Raw genomic sequence first — 15,552 nt, 5'->3', positions numbered from 1 at the left:
TCGGACTCCTCACTCCTGACCAGAAGCTGGTGCATATGCCTCATGGGCGTGTACGTGTATACCGTCTGCCCGTTACGGACCCGGACGGGACTATCCTGATCAGGCATTGACTCCACTGGGGCAAGGAGGTGAGCCGTGGTGTATCTCCTGCGTCTACGATTTTTTGCAGCGATTGCGTTAGCATCCTCGTTACTTTCCTCATTGATTTTAGCTGCTGCTTCCGCTAGGTTTGCGTTCCGAAGTATTTGGATCGCCTGGTAGTTCGGTATGTTAACCCTCGAAGGGGGAGGTTCAAACCGTACGGCTCCTGATCTGTAGTTAGAGGCTCGGTACAATATACGTAGCCCTGCTTCGCCACAGAATTCCTTCTCCCTTCCATGGGTATGAGGGAGGAGGGGAAGTATTCCCCTCGAGTTTCGGAACGATTGCCCGTAACGTGCCTCTGCCTCTAACAGTTCCAACATCCTCTCTGGGTCCAACAGGACGTTGTACAGCCAGAGAAAATCTGATCGGTTCGCGGGGGTCATTAGCCACTGCTGGGCCTTCTCTGGGAGGTCTATCTCCAGTTGAGTTCCCACTGTTAGGAACTGTACTCGTAGGTCTGAGAATTCGAGACCGTCTCCCAATATTTCGATCCCCATTGACTCCAATACCTCCCTTAGGACCATAGCTACATCCTCCGGGATACACTCCTGAATTCGAATGACGTCTTCCAGACGCAATGTCATTTCGGACAAGGGTTGTACTGGGAAGTTGGTCCTGCTATGGTGTATTGCGTGTGTACGCTCCCAGTTGGGCGTATTCATAGCTGGGCTCTTCAGGAGACTGGAGAGCGAACTTCCTCGTCTCGGGGGAGGAAGATTAAGGGACTGTACTGGAGGCGTTGGTAACCTCCGGGATGACGTCCGAGATTGTTTGGATACGGCAGGGGATACCCTCCTCTCTCGGAGTTTCTCCTGTTGTCGTACTGTGAGAGGGTCAGTACTCCCCCCTTGTATCCTTTCGATAGCGGCTACTTGACCGCTGACTCTTCCACCCGCGTTCGAAGCTGACTCCATGTCTAGTTGCGGTACCGGTCCAGGGGGAGGTCCTCTCGTTCCCCAGGTAGGGGAGTATGCGAAACCTCCCATGGGGCTACTGGCAGATTGGGCGTAACCCATGGAGGTATACCTCCGTTGTGGTGGTCCCATCCCAGGTTCCACTGGAGGAGGTCCCTGAACCTCGGGTTGACGTCCCTCTGGGGTCCGGATGTTGCTGGCGGTTTCATCCCCAAACGACTGTTCTGGAATGGACATCAGGCGTTGGCCAGCTGCCACCGTGATGACAGTGGAGCTAGCAGCCTGGTTCGACTTTTGAGCTTGTGTCGCGTTTCCACGAGATAAGGCACTCTTTTGTTTCTTAGATTCGGTTTTGGAACTAGAAGGTCGTTCCGTTGACGTCGCCGACATTTCGTCGCGACGAGTCCGTTCGGTGACGGGAGAGCTTGGTATAATGTAAGACCTGGGTCAAAATGGGTCTTAGGGTAGGTTTGGTATATGAAGTTTTATGTTGTAGCGTGCTAGGAGCAGGCTGGAGCTCGAAGGGAGCTACGAGAACCGCGACCGAGGACGGGAATGACCTAGTAGTGCCTGGAACGACGAGATGATGACCCTTGAGGGGGTTCCTAGGAGGTCCAGGGAGGTCCCTAAGGCGTAGGGAGGTTAAGGAAGAGTGCGGGACCGTACAGTATTGCGTAGTAGGAGTTGTACTCGCTAGAACGTCAATATAGGATCGAGTAGGTCGTATATGCAACTGGGTCTCGAGAGTGTAAGCTCCCGAGAAGGGATATGTCAGGGAGGGTAGGTCCCTGGGGGCTGAGCTTGAGGATGGTTGTCCTCGAGTGTGGGAGGTGGTAACGGAGAAGCAATACGTAGTCCGATGTGAGGGGTAGCTTCGACGTTACCTGGATCGAGGTCCTGAAGCTTACGAAGTAGCTAGGGAGCTCTGGGAGGTTTGGGGAAGGGTAGCTCACCAAGGCGGGTAGGCGTTGGGGAGCTTTAGTAATGTTCGAGGGAGCTCGGGGACTCACTCGGAAGGCTTAGACTTGAAGTGAAAGCGTATATTCGATCGTATAGATGATCAGAGAGACAATAGACAGAAGTAGAGAGAAACAGAGGTAGAGAAACAGAGAGTAAAGAGAAATCCGTATGGTTAGCAGGTACAAAGGGACAGGGACTGGACCTATGCAAAAGGGTGTGTGTTCAAAATATACCAAGCTGGGCTTCTGAACGCTCCTGGACTGATTAAATACGTATGGGGAAGTTAACAAGGAGACATGGTATGAAGCGAGCACTTAATGGGGATTCTAAGTACATGAGGATGGAATGATGGACACATGTACGGGGTTCCAGGACCCTGTCGTGGAATGATTCGGTTGAATGGAGGGGAGCTAAGGGTCGCGGAGGTGGTTCTAGCGGTAAGGAGGTCTGTGGGACGTTTGAAGTGTTCTCAGGGATTCATGGAAGGGGTCTGTGTGAGGCCCCGGCACAGAAGGCCTGCTCTGGTCTTACCCAGACTGGGCCTAAGCGAACGCAGTAGCCGCCTAGGCCGTATGAGGAGGTATGGGATAGTGCCGATACTGGTGAGGGGAGCCTAACCAGGGGTAGTTGTGGAGCTTGGGTAGACCTAATAGAGGGTCCTGGAGGTGTAGAACGTAACGCGTAACCACTGCTTCGATGTGGAGGGGAGGTGTAGCCGATACGAGTGGGAAGCTGTGGGGAGCTTAGGGAGCAATGAAGCGGAATTGGGAACCTAATGGGAGGTTCCAAAGGATGAAGGACGAATTGTAGAGCCTCGACGTAGATGGTGAGTCGAAGTAGAGGCGTAGACAATACGAGGATTGACAGAAAGAGGCCAGAGATGGGGAACAGAGAGGAGAAACAGAGTTGAGGTGAGACAGAGATAAAGGAAACAGATAATGAGGAAATATATGACTGTTGAGACGTGTCAGGCCCTGTTAGCAAGTACTAGTAGACTGTACTAAAGGGACCAAGCCAGGTAGGAAGAGTTTCCAGGTAAGATTTGACAATAACACGCTGGGGAGCTCCGAGGGGAGTCCCCAGCCTATATACTGTACATGAGGCTGTCAGGTACATATGTCATGTGGCTACTGGAGTGACAGGTAATATGTACAGTAAAGATCGTAAGGATGGTGCATAGAATATCGGAAACATGTATAAGTGGTGAACTGGAGCTCTGGAAAGGAAAGGGAAAGGTCCGGAGAAGCAAGGCATGACAGTCTGAGGAGATCGGGAGCTATGCTAGAGAGCTTATGGGCTAAGGAATTCGGGGTGAGGCATGACAGTTGGTCTGCTCACTCTAAAATTCCCTCTCACTTGAATATTGAGTGCCCTCACTTGTCTCAACATTGAATGAAAACCTAATCATTACCTGCCTCTCCTTCAATACCAGTGAATACCTCTTTGTCCAAAGACTCTGTAACCTTAATTTGTTTCATTGACTTTGAATGGTAGGGGATCATACAAAATGCAGTGTAATGAACATGAGATACAGTGCCTGGAAGTTCTGCCAAACAATGCCCTACCACTTTGCCCAGACCACCTACTCCAATCATGTCTGATCCTGCTCAACCTGCTGCACACCAACCTGCCCCTGGACCACCCACTGCAAATGAGCTCATGACACTGCTCATTAAACAAATAGATAACCTGGCTACAGCCATGCAGGAACACTCCTCCTCCAAGTCAAGCATGAACAAACCCAAGGGTTTCAGGGGTAAAGATAGTGCTGAGGCTCACTGTTTTATTGCTCAGTTCTAAAACTGGGCATCAGAACAACCTGATCTCACCAAGAGTCAAACAAAGCTTATCAAACCGGCCTTGGGTTTCTTCACTGAAAGTGCTGGAGACTGGGCAACCCTTCACCTGCTACATTTCAGTCTGGAAAATCCCCCTTTTAAAGGAAGTTGGGATGAGTTTGTGAAGGAATTTAGCCAATGCTTTGAGTTGGTTGACCCAGATATGGAAGCTTGTAATGCAATTAAATATCTCGAGCAAAGTAAAGGGCAGACAGTTATGAAATTTGCTGAGAAGTTTGAGAATATCAGAGATCAGACTGGGATGTCCGACATTGACTTATGGGAATGCTTTTTCACAGCCCTGCTTCCAGAGATCTGACAAAATCTCATCATTGCAAACATTGCCTAGGGAATTGCTCCAACTCTGAAAGAAGCAATCAAATGAGCCATATCAGTGGACACCTTCCTGCATGACCCCACCATGACTGGACATAACATTAGACATACCCCAGCTCATACTGCTCCTACTGACCCCCACACTATGGACATTGATGCTACCCACACCAGTACTGGGAACAGCAGGGAAGCCTTCCTAGCCCGTATGCGTGGACAATGCTTTGGCTGTGGTGCTCAAGGTCATGTTCCTGCCACTACTGTGGACTGTCATGAAGTACGCAGCCCCTATTATTTTCCTTTCTCACTGTCTTGTACGATACATCATCCCATCACAATCACATTCCATTGCTGTCAATCCCCCATTGATTCTTAATCCACCTGACCCACCTTCTTTTTCTACTGGCTTCCGCCACCTTCCTTGCCCCTGAACTGTACAGTAATACATTGTTGTTTCTCGCAGACCAGATGATGTATATATAGCCAAACCCCCACAGCCTGGTCCCTTATCTTGACCTCTCTGTCATTATCTTGGGACCAGTTTGCCTATGCCCCACTTAGTTGCTCTGCTTCATCGTTCTGCTTAGTCACTCCCCTCTGCTGTTCCATTTAGTCACTCCACTTCTGCCACTTTGTGACACATGGGAGCTGCTGTGGTTACCAACAAGTGGGGGTATAAGGAGGTAGTGTGAGGAATGGAGGTATGAAGAGGTAGTGTGGTTTGAGGGAGGTTGCTGGGGAGCTGCTGATGAGCTTGGGGGTAGTTGAGGAGCTGCTGAGGAGCTTGGGATAACGCAAAGTGGGTTGGGGCATGACAGTCTTCCAGTTTTCAACAGGGTTTTTAAGGAGGGTACCTGTTTTGGCTGCACCGAGAGTACCCATAATCAGTTTGCTATCTCCTCTACTTCTTTGTATGACTCACTCCCATCATGTACAATATCGTTGATCCAGGAATTAAATTCCACTTCACCACATTTCCAAATTCATGCAAGACTGAGAGGAAGGAATCATAGTATAGCAACTGCAGCCATGGTAGACAGCGGAGCTACTGCCCTGTTTTTAAACCAAGACTTTGCCACCCAGAACAATGTAAGATGTGCATTGCTTCAGAAACCTATCGATGTATTCAATATTGATGGTAGACCTAATTGAGCTGGACAAATCACCCAGTTTGGTTGCTTAGCACTCACAGTGGATAACCAGGAGTGGTGGATGAACTTCCTGATCACAAATCTAGGAGGAGAGGATATGATCCTTGGACTCCCTTGGTTATGGAAGGTAAACCCGGAGATTGACTGGGAGAAAGGATGACTATCAGTAAAACCCCCTCGAGTAACCATAGAGGAAGTCAAAGACAAGGAGATCTTACACCCCTCTCAAGTGGCAGCTAGCATAGACAGCCCAATCCTTGAACTCATGGATCCAAGACCCCAATCAGAACCCAGTCATACTGAGGCATCACCTGAAGTAGTCCCAGAGGAAAGTGAACCAATAGTAGCAGTGGAGGAGTTCCCAATACACCAAATCCGAGCTAACCACAAAACTCCTCAAGCATGGGTAAAAGCAGGAATCTTAGAGGACAAGAAGGTCTTCTCTGAATCTGCCTCCAAACAACTACCTGCACACCAACCCTAGGATCATGCTATTGATCTCATACCTGGAGCACCAGCAACTATGCAGACAAAGATCTACCTGATGTCCTTAAATGAACAGGAAGAATTGGACCGATTCCTGGAAGAAAACCTATGGAAAGGCTACATTGTCCCCTCAAAATCACCAATCTCCTCCTTGGTCTTCTTTGTGAAGAAGAAGGATGGAAAACTTTGCTTTGTGCAGGACTACCAAAAACTGAATGAGTACACTGTGAGGAACCGTTACCCTCTCCCATTAGTTGCTGATATCATTAGCCGGCTTCAGGGAGCATGGTATTTCACCAGGTTTGATGTTCACTGGGGCTACAGTAATGTTCAGATTAAGAAGGGGCATGAATGGAAGGGTGCATTTGCGACAACTCAAGGCCTGTGCAAGCCTAAGGTCATGTTCTTTGGTCTCATGAACTCCCCTGCCACTTTCCAAGCACTCATGAACACTATATTTGCTGACCTCATTGCAGCTGGCAAGGTGGCATTCTACCTAGATGATATCCTCATCTTCAGCAATGACCTTGAGGAACACTGACAAGTGGTACAAGAAGTATTAACTTGGTTGGAAAAGCATAACCTCTACTTGCGTCCGGAAAAATGTGAATTTGAACAATGGCAGATTGAATACCTCGGACTCATCATCTCAGAAGGGGAGGTGAGAATGGACCTGGTAAAGGTAGCTGCCGTTTGCGACTGGCCAGTCCCTACTAACCTTCAGGAACTGTGAGGGTTCTTGGGATTTGCAAACTTCTACTGACATTTTATCCAAAATTTTGCCAGGATAGCATGACCTTTGAATGACCTAACCACAAAGGATGTCACCTTTAACTGGACTGATACTCAACAGAAAACATTTGATACCCTCTGAGAGGCCTTTGTCTCTGTGCCAATCCTTGCCTTATGGACACCAGATAGGCCTACTTGGATTGAGATTGAGGTAAACGCATCAGGTTTTGCTACAGGAGGCACCCTCATGCAGAAGCAAGATGATAGTCAGTGGCATCCTGTAGCCTTCAGATTGACATCCATGCAGCCAGCAGAATTGAACTATGAAATCTATAACTGGGAGATGCTTGCTATCATTGAAGCACTGAAGGACTGGAGGAATTTCCTTAAAGGACTCTGTCAAGTCCATGCCTCGGTGCCCCATTCTGCCGCTTGGTATTCCGAGATCTACCATTTATTGTAATCTCATCTTTATTGCTCTTTCTCGCTACACATTCCCTTTCTGCTTAGACTCTTCCTTATTGTTTTATCCTTTCCTTTATTGTCTTATTCCCTACCCTGTAGGTACTACACATATAGCTCCTAGTAGTTAGTCTGGCGCTCCGCACTGATGCGCTGATCCGTAGATATAAATACTGCCTGTACGATACTGTAGTTCCTCAATTTAATTATCAACTTAGATCTCCTTTCCAACCTAGATCATCCTCTTAACGTTCTTGACTTGAGACTCTCTCTGTGCTCCCGTCACTCTCTAGTCTTCAGGCTCATTGCCTCAAAGTACTTCTTACTCTGACCTTAGGATGTATAAGTTCTTAACACTTTCTTCACTACAGCCCAATCATTTGCCCCTTTCTGCAAATCTATTTCTGCTATTGGTCAACCATGTCGCCGTAATCGCGGTTTCAGTCCAGCTACTGTTCCTACTACGTCAACTCTTCCTGAAGCTATGGAAGAGGATCAACAATTCGAGTACAGTACTTTGTATACCAGTGATGGACAATCTGTCCAAGTCTTGACCCCTTGCTGTGGACAACCTCCCGTGGTCACTCCGGCTTGGGGCCGGTCTATTACTTGAATTGAATCTCCAATTCTCCCAGCCATAGCTTGTCATACTGGACAGCAACCTCAACGTTGTGCTACTCCACACTCCCCTCGTGACCCGCCTCCTCACTTTGATCTGGATGTCGGTGATCATGACGATCAAGACCCTCTTAATGACCCCAATGATCCGGGTGCCGACAATGACAATCCTGACCGCGACAATCCTGACTGCAACAATCTAGATGACAACTCCAGTGGTTTACCCCATAACCCAATGAGCAACGTGCTATGTTGGAACTCCTCTTGGGCTTCAAGGGTTCCATTGAAACCCTCGGTACCATTTTAGCTGCTCTCAACCGACCCTCTGACAGCTCTGAATCTAAGAGCAAGGTCAAGGAGCAGGAGGTATTCGATGGTTCGGACCCCTGCAAGCTCAAAACTTTCTTTGTCAATCTCACCCTGTTCTTTAATGACCGACCAAAGTATTTTACCGACCAACGGAAAGTGAATTATACTCTTTCCTACCTCAGTGGCTCAGCCAAAGAATGGTTTGTTCCTGATATCCTTGATCCGGATCTTGACTTGCTGCCGGTGTGGATGTCCTCCTTCAAAGCCCTTATAAAAGAGCTTCAGGACAATTTCGGCGTTTACAATGCGCAAGGCAAGGCCGAAGATTCTCTCGGTAACCTGAAGATGAAGGAAACCAAAAACATCCGGAAATAAAACATCCGGTTCAACACCCTAGCTGCTAGTACCAACTGGGATTCGGCTGCCCTGAAATGGGCTTATGGATGAGGTTTGGCAGAACGTATTAAGGACAAGATGGCGCGTTTGCCCAAGCCGGTGATGCTTGCTGATTATCCTCAAGAGGTTCTTCACATTGACAACCATTATTGGAAGCGCAAAGAAACTAAGAAGCGTGAGGTTGGTAAGCCTTTCATTGCTCGGAGCCCAAAGAAGGGTTCCTTGGACTTCAAAGCTGGTTCTACTAACCAGCAGAACAACTCTCAGCCATCAGGCTCTTTGGCACTGTTCATGCCGAAGCCTAAACCTTTCAACGGAGGTAAACCAAACTCTTTGAATTCCGGCCAATCTGGCGGTCAGCACCCCATGTTCAATCATCTCGGTGCAGATGGGAAAGTCCTTCCCTCCGAGAGGGAAAGAAGGATGAAGAACAATTTTTGTCTCTTCTGCGGTGGTAAGCATCAGATTGCTGACTGCCATAAGCGAAATGGCCGAGAGTTGAAGGGTCATGCTGCTGAAGTTGAAGAAACCCCTGAAGCAATGCCGATCGTTGTTGAAGAGGAGTGAAAAACTAGTCCGCAGCTCTTGTTCCCTGGTACGGATCGGGAGCTGCATTGATCAGGTTCGTAGCTCACCTGGGGAGTTATATCTCAATGCATCCTGTGAGGCCTGGCACAAAAAGCCTGCTCTCATCCTATCTGGACTGGGCCTAAGTAAGCAGGACAGCTGCCTAGGCTGTACAAGGGGAGATGGGATAAGTGCCGCTACTGGTGTAGGGAGCCTGACCAGTGGTGGTTGCGGAGCTTGGGTGGACCTAGCCCAAGGTCCTGGAGTGGGGGAAGGAGGTGTAGTTGGTGAGGATGGAGGTGGTTGGGGGTGTGAAGCCTCAACGTAGACTGTAAGTCATAGGAGAGGCTTAGGAAGTGTGAGAGCGTGTGGCTGGTACTGGGACTGTCCTGGTGGTTGCCAGGGCATGACATTACCCCCCCTGTAATCCCTTTGCACCCTTGCTATGGGTAGGCGCGTTTTCTGGGAAGTCAGCTGACATTCACGTGGTACCCAAAAATTTTCTTGTTGAAGTCCGTCAGACACTTGCTTTTCCCTCTCTTCCACCACCTCAGTTTTACGGGTCAAAACTCTTCTGACTGCAATGTCCTCTACACCTGCTCGACCCACTTCTTGCACACCCTCTCCTCTGTTACCTACCCTTACCGCTTTGGGGGAGGTACCTTCCCTGGATCCTGAATCCGATGGGGAGGTCGAAAAGGATCAACTAGCCTTCACCCTCGAGTCACCGTCTCGTCCACAACTCCAGTTGTTCGAGACGGTCTTTAATACTGGCAAGCTGCTATCGGGTTATTGTCAGGATGACCCTTTGTGGCCTCTTCTGGCGGAGGTAGCTTCCCCTTGCTCCAATTGTTTAAAATCTCCAGGTAAATGTAAGGTTCTGCCAAACTCCCCTCGATGTACCAATTGCTCTGCAAAAAAGACTTGTAGTCTGGGGAAGTTTGGTATCGGTATTTTGCTCATTGCTGCAGTCAAGATCTTGCATACAGCCGTAGGTTTTTGGAGCTCCACGGAACTCCTGCACATCAAATGACATGGGGTATTCCTTTGAGCACCTGGCATCAATATGATGCTGCCCTTCATGCTCGTACTTCTTCAACCTCCACCCTCCTAGAATTGAATATGTTTGACGGGTGTGATACTGCTGATGCTGACCAGCAAGAGCTGCAGAAGTTCCTTGCTTTGCAACAGGGTGAGGCAGCTGTCGCAGCTAAACGTAAGCGCGACCGTTCCCCATTGCCTGTGGCCGGTCCTTCCAGCAAAAAGGTTCGGTCGGACGGTTCCAAAAAGCATTCCCGTGATAGGTCCCCTGTGGAGGAGGCAGCTCAGGAGTCTCCCCATCATGTTCAACTGGTGGTTCCTCTGGGTCAGTCAATGGCAGCTTCCACTTCTACTCCTGTTCCCCTTTGCACCCTTCCCTCCCCCATGGAGGGTTCCAGTGGTTTGGTTCAGTTGGCAGCTGCTGCCGAGGCCCAGTCCAGTGTGGTTCAGCAGTTTGTTTCCCCTCCCCCAGTTACGTCGCCTATAAAGGGTATGCCGCCCACTTTGCATTCATTATTGGGACCCCTCACTCTCACTGCCCATCCCTATCGTGCTGAGAATCAGCGTCTGCTTGCTCAGGTCCAGTCACTAGAGTCCCAGCTTGCCAATTCTCAGCGGGAGAATTCTTCCCTAACCACTGCTCTTCGTGACACTTCCCACGCCATTGATGCTCATCAGCGGGAGGTCAAACAACTTCGGACCTCCAGCCACGAGGTACTTCAGCACGAGGTCGAGTATCATAATGTGTTGGACCAGTGCAGTACACTGGACAGGGCTTTATCAGGGCTTCCTGGTCAGGTAAGTCATGCCTAACTGGTATTCACTTCCTTTGTGATTTGACTTCCTCCTTGTAGACTGTTTTTCAGCATTTCCAAGCATTGGAGGAGGAGCTTCGCATTGTAAAAAGGGATCGCAACGTCACTGTGGGGAAGCTTTCAACTGCTTCCCGCAAGAGCTCCGAGTTGAAGACAACTCTAATGCAGCAACAGGGTCTGGTAGACAAGACCAATGCTTTGGCGACCCGTCAGCATCATTGTTTGGAGGAGTTATGGGAGGAGGTCCATCGTACTCGCGATTGTGCCGCCTTTGTAGAATAGATGATCAAGGAGTATCCGGACAAGGGTTTCTATGAGGTGGTTTTACCTCCCCTTTCACAACTGGAGGGAGATCTCAAAAAGGCCAACGAGGACATTCAATGTGTTGCCACCTTTGCTCATCGTCTCTATCATTCCGATCCCGCCGCAGTCCTCCATCATCACAGCTGTTATATTGGTGCCATTATCAAGGCAGTTGTCGCCTTTCTTCAACGTGGTTTGGACTCTAATGACCCTGACATCATTGCCCATAACTTCCGGCTCGCTCTGGACTACATGCAAACAGCCCAAGGTATTCACGAGGATCTCTATATGTGGTCCGTCAGCAGCATTCAGTGGTTTTTTAACAACGCGGTGGACGAGGATGAAGGTCTCCATTGTTTGGTGTTGGAGCACTCCCATTTTGACAACAATGGTCCTTTCCTGACCGCGGCTCAGCATGCCGGTTTTGCAGCCCCTCCCAAGGGATTGTTGGAGCCACCCCTTCACTGTCGGATGTTAGCACTATCCACCACTTTTCCTCATTGTGATGGCACTGGAAGGTGGGACGATGTTGTCCCCGCCATTCCTAGTCTTAACGAGCTGACTATTGCATGGGAGCAGTTGATGCTGGAATATATCCACCACATCACTGATACTCTGCTGTTGGACCTGGACGAGCCAGCCCCCATGTCAGTGGAACCAGGTGTCGAGTCGTCGGACGTGGTTGTGGAGCAATCACTGGGAGAAAGTGGGCCTCCTTCCTTTCTTCAAGTTCCGCTGTTCCTGCCTGAGCAGGAGTCTCCCACCTCCCCGTCTCCTCCTCCCCCTTCTCCCGATCTGCCCCCCCCTTTTTGTGTCCGTCGCTCCCTTATCCATCGACCTTACTGGCGACGATGACAAGTTGTATGAGACGGAGGTGACTCGTGTTGGTCAGGTTCCTGAGGTGAGGGAGGTAGAGGCTGCTGCCAGCGAGGGTATCCTCAAAGATGAACTGTTGTAGCCTTTCATAGTCATAGTATCTTGTATCTCCTGCTTTTGTTTTTTCCTTTGGCGAATAATAAATATCTTTTGTTGTTTTTTCTTATTGCTCCGTCTAGTGTGTGCCAATCAAGAAGAGTGAAATCGTAGTGTATTGCTGGGGTATGTTTTGTCATTAAATTGTCATTAGTATCATGGGGTTGTTGTCCCCGTCATGCTTTTGTCTTCCTTCCTGTCTCCCTCTTTTAGCTCCCATACCCCCTTCCATCCTCTAACATGTCTTCCTCATCTTCCCATGCTTCCCGTTCCAGAGAGTCCCAGTGTGCCTGCAATGGCCGTCGTTTCCTTGAATGCTTATTGTGCCAGCTCCACAGCAGTTCGGTTGAACCCGCCATACCTTCCCATTCCACCCAGGAGTTGAATTTGTTGCCATACCCCTCCCACTTGACCAGGTATTCTATCTCTTCTGGCCGTCCCTTTATTGGTTTTGAGTCTAGGATGCTCTTGACGAAGTGTTCCGTCTTCCCTTTTATGAAGACTGGGGGAAGTGGGGAGTTCTGTTGCTTGAACTTATCGTGGAAGTGGGGCTTCAGTCTATCCACATGGAACACATTGTGGATCTTGTGGAGGTCTCCAGGGAGGTCTAATCAGTAGGCATGACTTCCTACTTGCGACAGTATCAAATACGGTCCTGTCCACTTGTGATCCAGTTTCTTCATGGGTCGCCTGGTCTTAATGTTCTCCATATTCAGCCAGACTTGGTCACCCTCCTTCCAGTCCGGAGCCTCCTGGCGTTTCTGGTTTGCATACTTCATATATACCTCATTCGCTGTTCGGATTCATTCCTGGAGGTACATATGTAGCTCCTTAAGGTTGGAGGCGTACTTGTTGACCTCTGCTCCCTGCACCCGTTCCAGTGTGATTGACAACCTCGGGTGGTATCCTTTGTTAGCAAAGAAGGGTGAGACACCTGTTGTGGTGTTGGGGGTGTTATTGTAAACAAATTCTGCTATTGGGAGTAGGAGGTCCCAATCGTCTTGGTCGTAAGCACAGTAAATTCGGAGGTATGCCTCCACCAACTGGTTTACACGTTCTGTTTGCCCATCCATTTGGGGGTGGTATGCCGTGGATAAGCAAGACTCGATTCCTAACACCCTGCAAAGCTCCCTCCAGAACTGAGACATGAATAGGGAGCTTCGGTCAGATGTGATATCAGAGGGCATCCCATGCTTTGAGAACACATGAGTCACAAATAAGTTAGCGAAGTCTTCTGCATCATCTGTCGTATGGCAAGGAACGTATATGGCTTGTTTAGTGAGTTGGCAGACTACAACAAGAACAGCATCGTATTTCTCCGGACCTGCCGTGACTGGGAGCTGCGTTATGTGATCAAGGGAGATCAAGGACCAGGGTTGTTGACCAATTGGTAGTGGGCAGAGGTTCCCGTATGGTTTGGAGCGACTGGCTTTGGCTCTTAGACACAGGTGGCAGCTCCATACGTAGTAGTTCACATCCTTGGACAACCCTTTCCAAAAAAACAACTGGTTTATGAGTTTCTTGGTGCATTTCTCCCCTGGGTGTCACCTCAGTTTGTGATCGTGGTATGACTGTAGAACCTCCCTTTGTAGGGTTCCAGTATCTGGGACGTATATGCAACCCCCCCTTTTTATCATCCCATCGTCCCATACGAGAGATTCTTCTTCGTTCCATGCAATCCTCCTTAAAGCTTCCATTATGACCATGTCCTTTGGAGCTTCCCTTACTCGATTCACCAGCAGATCCTCGTTCATGAGGATGGTAGCATTTAGTCGTTCTGGGGGTATGAGTACCCTTTCCCTTCCCAAAAGGACTTGATCCCTTTGAGCTCCCTTCTTTGGGTACACGTCTGATCTCCTGGTCAGCGCATCTGGTTTGGCCCCCAACCTCCCTGGTCGATAGTTGATGACGAAACCGTATCCTGAGAGAAGTTCTGCCCACCAAGCTTGTCGCGCTGTCAGTTGTTTTGTGGTGGAGAAGTACTGGAGGTTGTTGTGATCGGAGTATACCTGGATCTGGTGTCGCGAGCCTTCGCAGTACGCCCTCCACTGTTTAAAGCAGTCCACAATGGCTAGGAGCTCCTTATCGTAGATGTCGTAGTTCAGCTCCGCAGAGATCATGGAACGTGCATGGAAGACGATGGGGTGTATCTCCCCTAAGTCGGAGGCATTGCATTCGAGGATTACCAGTAGGTCTGGGTTGTAATGTCCCAAAACTGGGGCTTCGGAGAAAGCTGACTTCAGAAGTTCGAAGGCACTACTACACTGCAGTGTCCAGTTCCACACCGAGTCTTTTCGGAGGAGCTTCGTGAACACCTTGGTGATCCCCGAGTAGTTGTCTATGAACCTCCTATAGAAGTTTGCGAATCCAAGGAATGCCTGCAGCTCCTTAACCGTCCTTGGTTTTGGCCAGTTCATTACCACCTTCACTTTCTCTGGGTCCATGGATACTCCCAGTGGTGATATAATCACCCCCAAGTATTCGACAGTGTCGACGTGGAACGCACATTTTGCTGGCTTTGCATGGAGGTGGTTTGCCTGTAATCATTCAAGGACCTTCCTGATGTGTTCCACATGGGATGCTTTGTCGTCCGAATAGATCAGTATGTCGTCCAAGTAAATCACCATGCAAACATCCACCATATTGTGAAAGATCTCATTCATGAAGAATTGAAATGCGGAGGGAGCATTTGTGAGCCCAAAAGGCATTACTAGGTACTTGAATGACCCATACCGAGTTCGGAATGCAGTCTTCCACTTGTGTCCCTGGGCTACCCTGATGTTGTTGTATCCTGCGCGGAGGTCGATCTTTGTGAAGATCTTCGCCTTTTGCAGTTGATCCACTAAGGTGCCTATCAGTGGGAGGGGATACCTATTCTTCTTTGTGATCTTGTTCAGAGCTCAATAGTTGATGCAGAGTCATGGGGTACCATCCTTTTTCTTGGCAAACAAGACGGGAGCTCCTGCGGGGGAACTGAAGGATCATATGAATCCCTTCCCCAACATCTCGTCGATGTACTCCTTAAGAGATTTCAGCTCCTTCGCAGACATGTTGTAGAGCTTCCCTATGGGAGGTATCGCATCCCCTTCCGTCTCGATTTTGATATCATAGGGTCGGTGCGGAGGTAGCATCCTTGCTTCTCCGGGTGAGAATACATCCAGGTAGTCCTGGTATTGGACGGGAATGGATTTCTTTAACTCCTCCGTCTCCTGGCGCTTCAATGCTTCTTCGTCGAGTTCCTTGACAACCTCCCCTTGTTCCGGACTAGGGTTCCCACTCTCAGGATCCTTTTGTTGCTGCACTTCTTCTGGGAAGCTGCTATCACTTGCCTGAAGCATTTCTTTGGTAGAGGACTCTTCCCTCGTGGGCAATATGTGAAGGAAATACACTGGGGTTCCCTCCCTCAATAGGTGATCCATCCCAGCAGCTCCTATTAAGCTGATGGGCTTCCCTTGTATGGTGGGATCCGATTTTCGTTCCACCACATGGATACCTGCTATGAGCTGCTTTC

The sequence above is a fragment of the Lentinula edodes genome, assembly GCF_021015755.1.
Source record: "Lentinula edodes strain Le(Bin) 0899 ss11 chromosome Unknown C8R40scaffold_31, whole genome shotgun sequence".
Lineage (NCBI taxonomy): Eukaryota > Fungi > Basidiomycota > Agaricomycetes > Agaricales > Omphalotaceae > Lentinula > Lentinula edodes.
Note: the sequence above shows the minus strand (reverse complement) of the source record.